At 34.5% G+C, this 16,548-nt stretch overlaps 1 protein-coding gene across 1 annotated transcript in view; it reads right to left on the bottom strand.

Annotated features, from left to right (window-relative positions):
- The window catches only part of LOC108759514 (probable ascorbate-specific transmembrane electron transporter 1), a 47,296-nt gene that overhangs the window by 1,320 nt on the left and 29,428 nt on the right, over positions 1 to 16,548 (bottom strand). The window lies entirely within an intron of this gene.

The following is a 16,548-nucleotide window of genomic DNA, read 5'->3' on the forward strand; positions in this document are numbered from 1 at the left end:
ACATTAGTCGATTTGTGTCTGCATCATAAAGTTATTCTCGATTGAAAATGTTAGTTTACGAGCCAAATTCTCGTCATTTGCGGGAGGTTTTAATTTTCTTCTTCAATATGAAGAAATTTGCGGCTGAGGTTCATCGAATGCTCTCAAATACTTATGGTGAGGCCGCTATTATTTGCTCTGTATTTGGTGGGACCAGCTCGGCGTAGTGTATTATGAGCTGTTAAACCGACTGAAACAATCACAGACGATCGGTATCGAACGCAATTGATGCGTTTGAGCCGAGCATTGAAAGACAAACGGCTGCAATACAACGAGAGACACGATAAAGTGATTTTGCAGCATGACAATGCTCGACCCCATGTTGCGAAAGTGGTCAAGACATACTTGGAAACGTTGAAATGGGAAGTCCTACCCGCCGTATTCTCCAGACGTTGCTCCCTCTAACTATCACTTGTTTTGATCAATGGCATACGGCCTGGCTGACCAGCACTTCCGGTCTTATGGAGAAGTAAAAAATTGTGGATTCGTAGATCGCCTCAAAAAATAACCAGTTTTTTCGACGCGGGATTCGTACGCTGCCCGAAAGATGGGAGAAAATAGTGGCCAGCGATGGACAATACTATGAATCATAAACGTATAACCAGTTTTTTACAATAAAGCCTCGAATTCCGGAAAAAAACGGCAGAAGCAAAGTTGTAAACTTAATATATATATATATATATACTTAATATATATATATATTTATTTATTAACCTTGTTCTGATTTATTTGACATCTAATCTTTCTTGAATAAAAATTAAAAACAATTTTATTCCAAATCCATTCTTTTATAATAAAGTTATTGTATAAGATTAAATCTCTAAAAAATAAATTTAAAAAACCTTTTGCATTTAAAATTACATTAAATGGTTGGAACACGTCACAGCTGAAGAATTTTTGATATGTAATGAGATAAAATATGTCAGGATTTCATTCATTTTTTTAAAAAGTCACGTATCTCGTTTCAGAATCGTGACATATTTTTCAAAAATATGTCACGATTTCTTCACTTTTTTTAAGAGTCACGTATCCCGTATCAGAATCGTGACATACTCTTCAAAAATATGTCACGATTCTGATACGAGATATGTGACTTTTAGAAAGTTATATCTTATTTCATTACATATCATAAATTCTTCAAACGTGACATTTTCCTACAATTCAATGCACTTTCGATTATAAGATACATCGTGTTCAAAATAAATGATAACGTAAGATATGATATAAAGTTACGAGTACATACAAGATAAATATACATGGACAGTATAAGAATATTGACGTAGCAGTTTTACGTTCAGTCAATGTAGTATTTTTGTCATAATCATATCTGTGCAATTTGTTAAATTGTTTTTATATTACGATTCAAAGCCAAGTTTAATTTTTGGAAATGATTATCAATCCGCTTAATGCTGTTAGACTTTTATTAGCATCTATAAGTTCAATGTATCTAACAGAAATACCAGTAACTGAAGCAGAAATAGAATTAAAAGAAAACATACAAAAATGATTGCTGGATAGCATTTTTCACTATAATAGGTTGGATGTAACAGAAGAAACCTATCTCAATTATCAAGAACTTTATAAACCACATAATTCTGAAATAATTGTAGATGGTGAAGAAGCATGGAGTGAAGATAATTTAAATTCTCATCCTGAATGTTCAAATGATGACACAGACTTTGACAAATCTTATAAAAGACAAGCTATTGAGTATTGGCGGAATTGGGACGTTAATGAAAAAAATGAAAACAAAAGAAATCGTCCACTAAAATCAATGCAAAATAAATTTAGAAGAGTTTCATCTGAACGTCAATTAAGACGATCGGAAGAACAATTACATTCAGGTGGAAATCGTAGAGAAAAATGATCTTACAAGTAGGGTAGCTATACCGATTCTAATTCAAGGGCTCCGATGGAGGTGAGGGGTGGGGAGGACGACGTCACAGGGGGAGGGTGGGGTACCGTCACAGGGGGAGGGGGTGACATGACAGGGGGAGGGGATGACGCAAAGGGGTGGGGGTGACGTCACAGGGCGAGAGGGACGATGTCAAAAGAGTGGGGATGACGTCACAGGGCGAGGGGGATGACGTCACAGAGCGAGGGGAGGGTGTTACAGGGTGAGGGGATGACGTTGAGAAAAAGAGAATGTCGCCACATGGTGAGGGGATGACGTCGAGGGGAGGAGAATTACAGAGTGTGCGAGGATGATGTCATGGGAAATTTGCGCAGGGAGAGGAGGGAATTACGGGGCCCGCGTCACGCGGAGGTGTGGAATACCGTTATCCCGCAGCGTTATAGGATAACGTTACGTGGGGTCAGTATTCGCCGGGCGTGGTCCCTCCGGCCGACTCCGGGCGCGGTCCGAAGCCACCATCGCGCGCGGACCGCCGCCGCCAACGCCGGACGCAATCCCTATCGCGCGCTATACTTATCATGTATACTCACATTGTATACTTACCATCTCCTACTCCCTCTCGCTCCTATGCGTTGACATCTTTTTCCAACGCAAGCTTTATCTTCATCTCGAATACAGCTTCTTGCTCGCAAAGATATTCATATATTGCATGCATGGTTTATAGCAATAATACTTTGAAGTATTTTTCATATTCTAATAATAATTCTTAATCTACTTAATAAAAGCGCGGTGGTACCGTTGATGCTCTCGCACGTGATAATGCGCACGAAGTAATGCAATACTGCGCGAATAAGGAAGGAAACAAATAACTGCCTAGTTAACATGCGTTTATTTTTCATGCAATGCATTATGTATAGTATTATCTGAGGCGTACTGATTTGCGCGAGTGGTACATGACGCGCGTCGTCGAGCCTATCCTAGCATCGCTGGAAGAGTTCCAGAAACGCGATAGCGGTTTGGCACTATCGCGTATACTAAATTTCGCGGTGCACGCGAACAAGCAGAATCCAATGCGAGTGAGATGTCATATCAAACTCCCGCGAAAAATTATGTTAAAGAAAGCGGTTATCAACGTACAATCCATGGACAATGGGTGTTTCGCATGATCAATGGTTGCCGCTCTACACTTGGCTCAAAGAAATGTGCATCGAACATCATCATATCCACACTACTCATCGGTACTGAATCTCGCGGGCATCAAATTTCCAGTGACGTTGAGTCAAATCAGAAAATTTGAAGCTCTGAATGACATTTCCATCAACGTCTACACCGATGAGAAGGGCAATGTGCAGATACGATTCGTCGAACGAAAAAGGAGCAAGCACGTAAACCTGCTGTACGTGGAGGATGACAACGCGGGACATTGCGCTGATTAAGAATCTATCTCGATTAGTCAGCTCACAAATCAATAGATATTATAACAGGATATATTTCTGCGATAGGAACGTAATAATAATAATAATCAATAAGTAATAATTATATTCGGACTGTCAATTTTCAAACAAATTAAAAGTATGAGTAAATTAGGCTAGTGAGAGTCTAGCCACGGTGAACGGCGCAATGATAGTGAAAACCATACTCAGATGTTAACTTAAAGTCTTCTGTATTTGGACGTTTCGACTCTCTTTGGAGTGATCCTCAGCAATAAAGTTACAATACTTGACTTACATGTCCTCCATGATTAAGTCACTCGCAAATTGGCAAAGATGCAGCGTTGTTAATCTAACAATTACACAATTTTCTCATTAGATAATGCCTGAGTTCACAACATTAAATGACTTACCACCATAGGACATGAAGTGTGTCGCGAAGCCATATAATAATCACAAGACATCACAATTAAATATAATAAATTTGAATGATATCGACATCTTCAACTGTCAGTATACATTGATATGTCACTCGGAATTGAGTTGTTCTCGATGTAAGAGATCAACATGTACGAAAACAAAAAGGCAAGCTTATAAACTTCAAGATGAAATCGCATGTACATTATTCCATTCGCCAATCAAAATCGCAAAAATTTTTTTATGTAAAAAATTAGAATCGTAAAAATTAAATTAACGATCAGAACAGTACCATATTAATAAATATATATAACAACTATATAAACGATTATTTCTTAAAACTAATACATTTTCGTCGAATGAATAAAATTTGAATAACTTAAATTAACATAAAACTTTTTCGTCAACAAATAAAACATGAATAATTTAAATTAACACATCCACAATTAAATTAGAAGAAACTTTCTAACATTTCTGCACAAGTGTAATGCAATCCTTCCGTATCTGAACGTAAATTAAGGCCATTATTTTACATTTGTATAAATGCCATTTCCGAAATCAGTTTTTTTTTCAAAAAGTTCTTATCCAAAATTCTGACATTCTCCCAATCGAAATCATGCGAAAATTCAATACGATGGTCAGTAATCACAGAGTGGCTGTTAGTATTCCAATTTATATGTGTCCGATGTTCCGATATTCTAGTAGACAATTTTCTGTATGTTTGTGCCACATACGTCGCATCACAGTCTTTACAAAAAAGTTTATAGACCACATTCTTTTTGTCAAATTTGGGGAGAACATCCTTATGTACTTTAATGAATTTATTTAACTTATTATCATTAACAAACGCTAATTTCATGTCCGAATCCTTACAAATTGACGAAAATTTTTCCGATATGGAATCAATATATGGTAAAACAAACCAAGATACACGATCCGTGTCGTTATTTGAAGTCTTATTATTAGATACTTTTTTGTTAAACCAAAATCTTTTTAGGCGTTCATTGATCGTGTTAAAAACAAATTCTGCAGTCGTTATTGAGTAGTGTATTTATTATAAACTTAATATTTTTATAATAAAATTTAGGGTCCGAGAGTAACATTGCTCTATTTAACATACCCATGATAACACCCTTCTTTTGAGAAGTTGGATGTGCAGAAAAATAAGTCAAGTAACGTCCGGAGAAAGTTGGCTTGTGGTACCAATCTAATTCTATCATGCCATTGTTGATAATGATGGTCAAATCTAAAAAATTAATACTATTGCCTACTATTTCCAAGGTAAATTGTAATCTTGAATGTAAAGAATTAAACGTTGTCAACGTACATTCAATCATATCAGATGGAACCGCCATCACGATATCGTCAACATATCTGTAGTAAAAGAGCAATGTAAAACCTAATGAAGCTATTGCTTTGGTCTCTAAATCCTGCATGACTAGATCAACTATAATGGGAGACAAAGGTGATCCCATCGGAGTGCCAAATTTTTGTTTGTATATTTCACAATTAAAAGTGAAATAAGTCGAATTTAGTATCAATTTTAATGCTGCAAAAAATTCCTTTTCTGGAATATTTGTTGATTTTTTAATATAATTCCATCTATTTGTCACACTCTCAATCGCTAAGTCTAAGGGTGTGTTAGTGAACAACGAAATGACGTCCAGAGAAATTAATGTGTACTCAGTTCCCAATTGTCTTCCTTTTAATTCTTGTGCCAATTGAAAACTATTTTCAATTCTACTGAGAGGTTTGGGGGACTTTGCAGAGATTATGTTATGTAAAAATGAAGCCAAAGGATGTAGAGGACTATCAATTGACGAAATAATGATTCTGAAAGAACAATTCTTTTTATGTACTTTAGGAAGTGCATAAGCACGAGATAACGTGCCTTTACTACAAGACATTTTTTTGTAAGTACCATCCGAAATATAGTTATTCTTTTTCCAACGTATTAATAATTTGTGGACTTCTTTCGTGAGATTGTTAATAGGATTTTTGATGACTTTACTGTAAGTATCCAAATCTTGGAGCATTTCTGTAATGCACTTTCAAAATATACATGTTCTTATTTAAAGCCGCAGTGATATTTCCCTTGTCAGCTTTAGTGAAAATTATATCTGGATTATTGCTAAAAAATTCTTTTGTGACACGTACAAGTTGATTCAATCTTCTACTGATCACATTGTTTTGAACGTGAGATGACAAAAAATTTTTTAATATCGGTGTAATATAATTGCAAATTTGCCAATTTGCGAGTGACTTAATCATCGAGGACATGTAAGTCAAGCATATTGTAACTTTATTGCTGAGGATGACTCCAAAGAGAGTCGAAACGTCCAAATACAGAAGACTTTAAGTTAACATCTGAGTATGGTTTTCACCTATCATTGCGCCGTTCACCGTTGCTAGACTCTCACTAGCCTAATTTAGTCATACTTTTAATTTGTTTAATAATAATAATATAATATTAATAATGATGATGATGACGATGATAATACTAATACTAATAACAATAATAATTGCTTCCAGATGCCTCCACTACTTTAACTCGAGCGCAAAATTGGAGATACACAGGACTGTGAAAAAATTAATGATTGAACAATATCAGACTACCGAGGACGACAAGTGGTTGAGCTTTCGCAACCACTGCCGGAAAGAGCGCATTCCGTTCACAGTCTATGCCAATCTTGAGTGTGCTTTAAAAAAAACGGATAGTGATTCACAATTCGCTACGCACAAGTACCAACATTACAACGTCTTCAGTATCGGGTATTACGTGCACTGCTCCTACGACAGCTCACTGTCGGGATATCGATTTCGCAGCGACAAAGACTGCATAGCGTGATTCGCGGAAGAATGGAAAAATTTGACGCATAGTGTACAGTCTATTTTCTTTAATCTACAGTCTAATTTCTTTAATGGCGGATTTTACGCGCGACTGGAAAAAATTTAACAGCGCCTCGCATTGTCACGTGTGCGAGAAACCGTTTACACCAGATACACGATACGTGGGTACGCGATCACTGCCATTTAACCGGGTGATACAGAGGCCCCGCGCACTCAAATTGCAATCTAAATTATAAGGATTCGCGTTGCATACCCATAGTTTTCCATAACTTAACGGGCTACGCTCATTTTATCATCAAGAAAATTGCAACACGCAAAAATTGTTTAAAGAATTTGTTGCTCGCAAGTTTTTGGTACCAAAATGTTCCTTGTAACATATACTATCGAAATATACCCATTTCCGATTTTGTTGCTAACTATAACACATGAAAAATAATTAGTTTATCAGTATCGACGCCCGAGCCGAGCAGTTTATTCACTCAAACATTGTTTAAAGAATTTGTTGCTCGTAAGATTTTGGTACTAAAATGTTCCTTGTAACGTATACTATCGAAATATACTTATTTCCGATTTTGTTGCTAACTATAACACATGAAAAATAATTAGTTGATTAGCATCCGCGCCGAGCACCTTATTCACTCAAACATTGTTTAAAGAATTTGTTGCTCGGAAGTTTTTGGTACCAAAATGTTCCTTGTAACATATACTATCGAAATAGAGTTCGTAACCGAGCTCGAGCTCGGACACCGATGTTAATAAACTAATTATTTTTCATGTGTTATAGTTAGCAACAAAATCGAAAATGGATATATTTCGATAGTATACGTTACAAGGAACATTTTGGTACCAAAAACTTACGAGCAACAAATTCTTTAAACAATGTTTGAGTGAATAAACTGCTCGGCTCGGACATCGATACTGATAAACTAATTATTTTTCATGTGTTATAGTTAGCAACAAAATCGGAAATGGGTATATTTCGATAGTATATGTTACAAGGAACATTTTGGTACCAAAAACTTGCGAGCAACAAATTCTTTAAACAATTTTTGAGTGAATAAATTGCACGGCGCGGGCGCCGACTCTGATAAACTAATTATTTTGCATGTGTTAAAGTTAGCAACAAAATTGGAAATGGGTATATTTTGATAGTATATGTTACATGGAACATTTTGGTACCAAAAACTTCCGAGCAACTAACTCGGATTTTGCTTGAACCAAATCGTTTAATCTTCCGGAGTTGCAATTACAATTTGCACACCTTTTGTCACAGTTGTCTATTTGTGCATTGCACCACCGTATACGCACACCTTTAAATAATTTACAATCAAAACATAGTGCAAGCAATTTCATAATACAGTCATGGAATATCAAAATACTAGAGAGACTACTTATCGGAGAGACTCCTATACGGAATTTCCGTGACCGTAGCGCCTATAATTCGGTCAAATACATGATATTTTAATATTTAATTAAAAATGTCTGGATGACTCACAAACGTTTTTAATGGTACTTCATAATTCTTCATATGAAATACAAACGATTCCATGTTTAAACTTTGTTGAATTTAAATCCGGTTAATTATTTCGGTCAAGTACATGGTCCAAAAAAGAATGATTAATTGTAATTAATACAATGACTCACAAACCTTTTTATTTGCACTTCAAAACTCTTCATACGAAATACAAACGATTTAAAATAATAATTTTTACAACCGGAGGTTTTGTCCGGTCAAGTACATACGAATGGCAGTGATCCTGTACCCGCGTCACAGTATAAGTAAGAACAGTAGGTACACTCTCCCAAGAAGTTAGTAAATGAATATGGCGACTCGCACAGTTATTAATATGGCGGCACTGACGTAACCTAATCGCAGTAACGACTTTAATGTACGTGTTTGATTCTTGGTTAGAGCTGAAATCTTGTGTTTGGGTAATAAGAATAAAATTCACTTAAAAAATATTTCTAATATAAAATAAAAATGAGCAACAGAAGTGGATATAGATGTGCACTCAAAAATTGTTGTAGTGTTAGCAGTGGAAAAATAGGATTAAAGGAAACTTTATTCCGATTTCCGAAAGATTCAGAAAAGTATGTATTCATACTCTATTATAAATTGACATTAATTATTTGTGTATACATTAATTATTTATGTTTATTGTACAATGGGATATATGATATATTTAACAGATGCAAATTATGGATAGCAGCATGTAACAGAAAAGTATTATATGCCAAGAATCCTGTTACTTTACATACTAGTTACAAAGTATGCAAGAAACATTTTACTGATACAATGTTTCTAAATTATGAAAAGACACGATTACAACCACATGCTGTTCCGTTTTCTGCTGAAAATCATATTGGTAAATACAATATATACATACATAATATGTATATATATATATATATATTGTATATTAGGTTAATTAAAAAGTTATTAATAGTAGTAATGAATTTGCAATTTAGATTTACTTTTGTTTCACACATTTTGCGACATTTAATAAAAATAACAATAACTTCTTGGTAATCACTTATATATTTTCTATATTTGACAGTATAATCTTAACGTAAACATTATACAGCAATAATATTGTATATTTTTTAAATAAGAATTATTCAAAATTATAGACCTGGATGATACAATACATATGGAAGCATCAAGTTCAAATACAAATATATGTTCTTCAGAAGAGGAATTGTTAAATAAGGAAAAAGATAATTCTTCAGGTATTTATATATATATACATTTGTATAAATATAAGACGTTTATACAATATATATATATATATATATTGTATAAACGTTTTATATTCATACAAATAAGTGTTGATATTTATAAAATATTACTGTAAAATATATAAATTATATCAATATTTAGAAAAAAGGACAGAAGATATAGGTGTACAAGTACTATTGACATTATCAACAACGTCACCCAGAAAACGTGTACTTTGAAAAAAATTGAGACAGGCTGAAGGAAAAATTAAAAAATTGGAAATCTTATTGAAGAAAACAGAGGATAATGCAAAAGAAATAAATATAGATTTACTTGACAAAGCAGTAGATACATTTTTTCCACTAGCAACAGCAAATTTTTTAAAAGTACAGGCACGTCTTTTTAAACTAAAATGTAAAAGCAGAAGGTATAGTTCTGATTTTAAACAATACTGTTTGGCTTTATACTTTTCCAGCCCTAAAGCTTATCGAGAGATAACGAGTTCAAAATTATTTTGCTTGCCTAATCCTGCGACATTAAAACGATTTATAAGTTCTTTTTATCTAACGCCAGGTATTCAAAAGGTAGCATTTCATTTATTAAAAATTGAAACTGAGACATTAAAAGAAATTGATAAATATTGCGTTTTATGTTTAGATGAAATGTCTTTAAAAGCACATTTGTTTTATAATTCAACACGGGATCGAGTTATAAGTTTTGAAGATTTGGGGTTAGATAATATGTATACTGAACAATGTTTACCTGCATGTAGTGTGGCTGTGATGTTAGTCAGAGGCATATGCCAATCTTGGAAACAACCAATAGCATACTTCTTTTCTAATTCTACTATTCATAGTTCTCATTTATTAAACATTTTGCATGAAGCTATAACAGATTTAAGAAATATTGGCTTGAAAGTTTTATGTGTTACTTCAGATATGGGTTCTAATTTTGTAAAGTTGTCTGAATTATTGCATATCAGTATTGAAAAACAATATTTCGAATATAATAATCAAAAAATATTTTATATGTTTCATGTGCCACACTTATTAAAAGCAACAAGGAACAATTTACTGAGACACAATTATGTAGATGATAACAAAGTTACATCGTGGCAATATATAAATGATCTGTATAATGATGACAAAAATAAGCAATGTCGTCTTGTACCTAAATTAACAGATGCACATGTCAATCCTAACAATTTTCAGAAAATGAAAGTAAAATTTGCTGCTCAGATTTTAAGCGCTACTACTTCAGCTGCTTTAAACACATACATAAGTTTAGGCTTATTACCTGCCAAAGCTTCATTTACAGCAGAATTTATAGAACGTTTTAATAAATTGTTCGATATTTTAAATGCTTCTATGCATTTAATAGTAATCCCAACAAAAAAGCGTTTACCAATTCAAATGAACAGAATCTTTTTCTAAATGATACTTTATCTTTCCTTCAACGAATAAAAGTAATAACTAAAACTGGAAAAGATATCACGCATTCAATAACATCAATCAAATGTTGGATTATTACCATTAAATCATTGCTTCAGTTGTGGGAAGAGTTACAACAATCTTCGACTCCTATACAATTTTTGTTTACAAGACGATTAAATCAGGACGCATTAGAAAATTTTTTTGGCGTTGTGTGTACTCAAAATGGTAACGCTTTTAATCCTACTCCAATACAATTTTACTAGTCATTTAAAAAATTATTTTGTATTAATTACACTCAAGTTAAGACAGGAAACTGCGAAATAGATATAGATAACATGTTAATTCAATGTGCAAACTTTGAAAAAACTGATATGTTAGAAATTCGGACAGCTACATATAACACTACTTCTGTTAATGTAGATAATTATGAATATCACGATATGCCAATGACTGAAGAAAATGCATTTACATATATTTGTGGATACTTATTAAAACGTTGTCTTATAAAGCATACATGTGAAACCTGTGAACTACTTTTACAAAAAAATAATAATTTAGACACTTCAAAATTATATAGCTACTTCAGAGCATATGATACAGACAGTACATTTGGCAGTTTGCATATTCCAAATTTTCTATTCGTACAGTATATTAAAGAGCTGCATGATAAATTTTTTGAAAATTTTTTTATTATTAAGCAACCTAATGTAGTACAAAATTTTATAACCATTCTTTCAAAAATTGGATTTTCTCATCTATGTTCTAATTTCCCAAGAAATTATTTAATTAAACTGTATATTAGGACTCGTATATGTTGTCATAAGATTATATATATTGCGCGCCTTGCTTAGGAAGCGACATCCTTCGGGAAGCGGAACGACTTCTTTCTTTCTTCCATATTGTTTTCGCCTTCGTTTCCGTTTTCCCCCCTCCTCCGCGACGTATATAGAGAGTGCAAGACGACTGCACTCGGGCTGGATTCTTACACTGTTCGGTTGTGGAAGCAAACCACGAGTCGCGAGTGGGACTACACATATTTTTGTAAGCCTAATAAAGTGGTATTATTTAATAGTCATATACACTCTTAGTAGTTATCGTGAACAACCTTTCACCGCTCCTACACAAGACATAACAGTGGCGACGAGGATAAAGAATTATCACTGAGAAAAGTATCACTACACTACAAAGAATATGGCGGAGGCACGTGTACAAGCCACGTTTCACATCGAGCCGTTTGATACCACGACGAGTTGGCCACGCTGGTTAAGTCGACTCGAAGGTGCTTTCAAACTCTTCAAGGTACCTGCTGAAAATAAGGTATCCTACTTATTACATTATATTGGACCAACCGCTTTCGATGTGATTTGCAACAAGTGCGCACCAGAGGATCCATACGAAAAAGAATACAACGAGGTAGTGGCTAAATTACAAGAATTTTACGCTCCAACCCCTCTGGAAATTGCGGAAAATTTTCGTTTCCAACAACGTCGTCAATTGGAAAACGAAACTATATTACAATACATAGCAGCATTATAAAAGTTAAGCATCAACTGCAATTTCGGGGCGTACCTTAAAACAGCGTTAAGGAATCAATTCGTATTTGGCATAAAAAGCACGAGAATTCAATCAAGACTCTTGGAATCCAAAGACTTAACCTTCGACAAGGCGGTGCAGCTTGCAACGAGTATGGAGATGTCGGCGAAGGATACAGACCAATTACAAGGTCCGAGTACAGCACTAGTACAGGTCGCAGATTCAAAGAAGATTCCAACCTCGAGACCAAAGACGAGATGTCTGCCAGAAAAAGAAACCGAACACCGATTCACACCAAAAACTGCTAAAAATAATACATTGCGTGATACACATTACAATAAAAATATTCATTGTTACAGATGCGGTAAAGGACATTTAGCTTCACAGTGCACATTAAGTCGCGAAATTAAATGCAGAGCTTGCGGAAATAAAGGGCATCTCCAATCAGTGTGTTTCAAAAATAAAAGTCAAACCCATCAATTAGAGGAAATCCTCAGTACAACATGGCAGGATAAGGTTATGATCTCACAGTTGGAACAAGGTGAACAAAGAGATAAATTCGTTACGCGACTACAGGTAAATGATAAAGAAATAGATTTCGAAATAGATAGTGGAGCTGCCGTGATTATTGCAAATAAAGCTCAAATGCTCAAATTGTTCCCAAATTCGACCATACATCCAACTAGTTTACAATTAATTACTTTTTGTAAAAACACGTTGCAAACGGTAGGTTTTATTACAGTAAATGTTAAATATGAAAATGTACGACGTAAATTGAATATTTACCTTATAAATGTAAAGTAAATAGAAAACTTTTATTAGGTCGTGAATGGCTACACCAACTTTTACATCATACAGCTCTAAAAGAATTGTCATTAAGTACCCATTCAGAAGAATTACTAACGATAGATACGAAACAACAATTAGACAATATCTTACAAAAATATAAAAAAATTTTTGAAGTAAACCTTGATTCTATTAAAGATAAGAAAGCTAGATTAACGTTAAAGAATGATACACAACCTACTTTTCTCAAACACCGTACAGTTCCTTTTAAATTGTTGCCTTTGGTAGAAAAGGAAATAAAAAATTTAGAAAACGCAGGAATTCTGGTAAAAGTTGATACTTCTGAATGGGCTACACCCATAGTACCAGTCCTAAAAAAGGAAGGAAAAATAAGAATATGCGGAGACTATAGCGTTACACTCAACCCTAACTTAATAGTTGATGACCACCCTTTACCTACAATTGATGAACTTTTTGCTAAAATGGCAGGTGGAACATCTTTTTCAAAAATCGACTTAAAACAGGCATATTTACAGTTAGAGGTTAGGGAGGAAGATCAAGAGTATCTTACGTTAAACACCCATCGAGGATTATATAGACCTACGAGACTGATGTACGGAATAGCCTTTGCACCGGCGATCTGGCAACGAGAAATTGAGAACATTTTAAAAGATATTCCAGGAGTTACAGTCTTTTTGGATGATATTAAAGTGACAGGTACAAATGATGCGGAACATTTACACAGATTAGAACTAGTTTTTCAACGATTGCATGAGTATAATATAAAAGTTAATCTAAAGAAAAGTGAATTTTTTGTGGATAAGAGAGAATATTGCGGATACATAGTAGACCGGCAGGGAATACACAAAGATAAAAAGAAAATAGAAGCAATAGAACTTATGCCAATTCCAAAAAACGTGACCGAAGTCAAAGCATTTATAGGGTTCGTGACTTATTACAGCCGTTTTATTAAAAACTTCAGTACAATTCTGTATCCATTGAATAAATTATTACGGAAAGAAACTCCTTTTTGTTGGACTCGAGAATGTGATATTGCTTTTAAAAAGGCAAAAGAAGCTTTTCAAAGTAATGAGGTATTAGCTTACTATGATCCAAAATTACCACTAATTTTAGCTACTGATGCCAGTTCTTACGGTGTATGGGCTGTTTTATCGCACAGATACCCTGACGGAACGGAAAAAGCGATACAATACGCGTCATGTACATTAACTGATACACAAAAAAAATACGCTCAAATCGATAAAGAGGCCTACAGTATAATTTTTGGAATAAAAAAATTTCACCAATATCTGTACGGAAACAAATTTATACTTTACACTGACCACAGACCGTTAGTTCACATTTTCGCCCAATCAAAAAGTTTACCGGTATATAGTGCAATGCGTATGCAACACTATGCATTGTTTCTACGTAGTTTCAATTATACAATTAAATATAAGAATACAAAATTACATAGCAATGCAGATTGTCTGTCTCGATTACCAATCGCAAAACTAGAAAGATGCGAGTACGATGTAGTCGATGCATTTCAAATCGATACGATTCAATCCCTACCAGTTACATTTACAGAATTAGTTACAGCTATTAAACAAGATACACATTTACGCAAAATACTAGAAGCATTACAAAGCAGTAAAAAAATTGATAAAGAAAGTAAAACATGCAATAATGAACTAGAGTACAGCTTACAACAAGGGGTAATTTTACGCGGACACCGAGTAATAATACCTAAAGTATTACAAAAAAGAATATTACAAGAATTACAGTGTGCATTTCGGTACCACAAAAATGAAAATGTTAGCCCGTGGTCATGTTTGGTGGTCCGGCATAGACACCGATATAGAGCAAATTACAAGAAACTGCGCGGAATGTAATGCAAATAAAAACAACCCTCCAAAGATTAAACATATATGGGAACCAGCAACTTTTCCATTTGAGCGTATACATATTGATTTTGCGGGCCCCTTTAAGGGCCATAATTTCTTAATACTAGTCGATGCTTACACCAAGTGGCCTGAAGTACATATTGTAAATAACATCACTACCGAAACTACAATAAAAAAATGTTGGGAGATTTTTTCAAGGTTTGGGCTCCCAGTGCAACTGGTATCAGACAATGGCCGTACTTTCGTATCAACAGAATTCCAAAAATTTTTACAACAAAACGACATTAAACATAAATTGACTGCACCATACAACCCTACAAATGGGCAAGCTGAACGTTTTATACAAACCTTGAAGAAGTCTCTCCGAAGCATCGACACACAAAAACTAGATCTAAACATAGCATTACAGCGCATTCTTATGCAATATCGTATCACACCTCATTGTACAACAGAAATTTCACCTGCGGAACTTATGTTCAATAGAAAAGTAAGATGCTCATTAGATATAATGAAACCTACAAGTGAAATCACATCACAAAGAGATCAAAATGAGAAGTACAGACAATTTAATGAGGGAGAGAGAGTGAGTTGCCGAAACTATCGTTTAGGAGATAAATGGATTTTCGGTAGAATAAAGAAGCGTTTAGGGAAATTACACTATTTAATACAAATGGATGATGATCGAATTTGGAAACGTCACGTCAACCAAATGCGACTGATTGGAGAACACACCCCAACACGCATTAGTTGTAATGACGAAAATGATAAATACGCGAACTATAATTCAGAAGAACAGTATAGAGAGGTACTGGAAAGACAGCAGGAAATAGAGAGACCCGTTAACTCACCGCAACTACGTAGATCTCAAAGATCAAGAGCACCTCCACAGAGATACGGAGATTACCATACATACTAAACATGTTAACTTAGAAGTTGTTTCAAATTTTGTTTTGTCCCTTCCCTCCATGGGTACTTCCTCTTAAAAGGAAGGGAGGTGTTGTCATAAGATTATATATATTGCGCGCCTTGCTTAGGAAGCGACATCTTTCGGGAAGCGGAACGACTTCTTTCTTTCTTCCATATTGTTTTCGCCTTCGTTTCCGTTTTCCCCCCTCCTCCGCGACGTACGTATATAGAGAGTGCAAGACGACTGCACTCGGGCTGGATTCTTACGCTGTTCGGTTGTGGAAGCAAACCACGAGTCGCGAGTGGGACTACACATATTTTTGTAAGCCTAATAAAGTGGTATTATTTAATAGTTATATACACTCTTAGTAATTATCGTGAACAACAACCTTTCACCGCTCCTACACAAGATATAACAGTATATTTTATACATTAAAGTTTATCAACCGAAACTTTAAAGAACAAAAAAAAACATATTAAAAAAATAACAATTCTACAGAATAAGTAAAAACGTTTTAATTTTTATAATATAGTTTATTATTTTTTTATGATATACAGGGTGTTTCCAAATTAAATGGCAAAACTTCGGGAGCGTGTAGAGGAGTTAAAAACTAAGAAAAAAAGCCCTATAGACATATGCTCGTTTTTGCTTTGTTTCGCAGGAAATCACGGA

Source organism: Trachymyrmex cornetzi, unplaced genomic scaffold, assembly GCF_001594075.2.
Source record: "Trachymyrmex cornetzi isolate Tcor2-1 unplaced genomic scaffold, Tcor1.1 scaffold1904, whole genome shotgun sequence".
Taxonomy (NCBI): domain Eukaryota; kingdom Metazoa; phylum Arthropoda; class Insecta; order Hymenoptera; family Formicidae; genus Trachymyrmex; species Trachymyrmex cornetzi.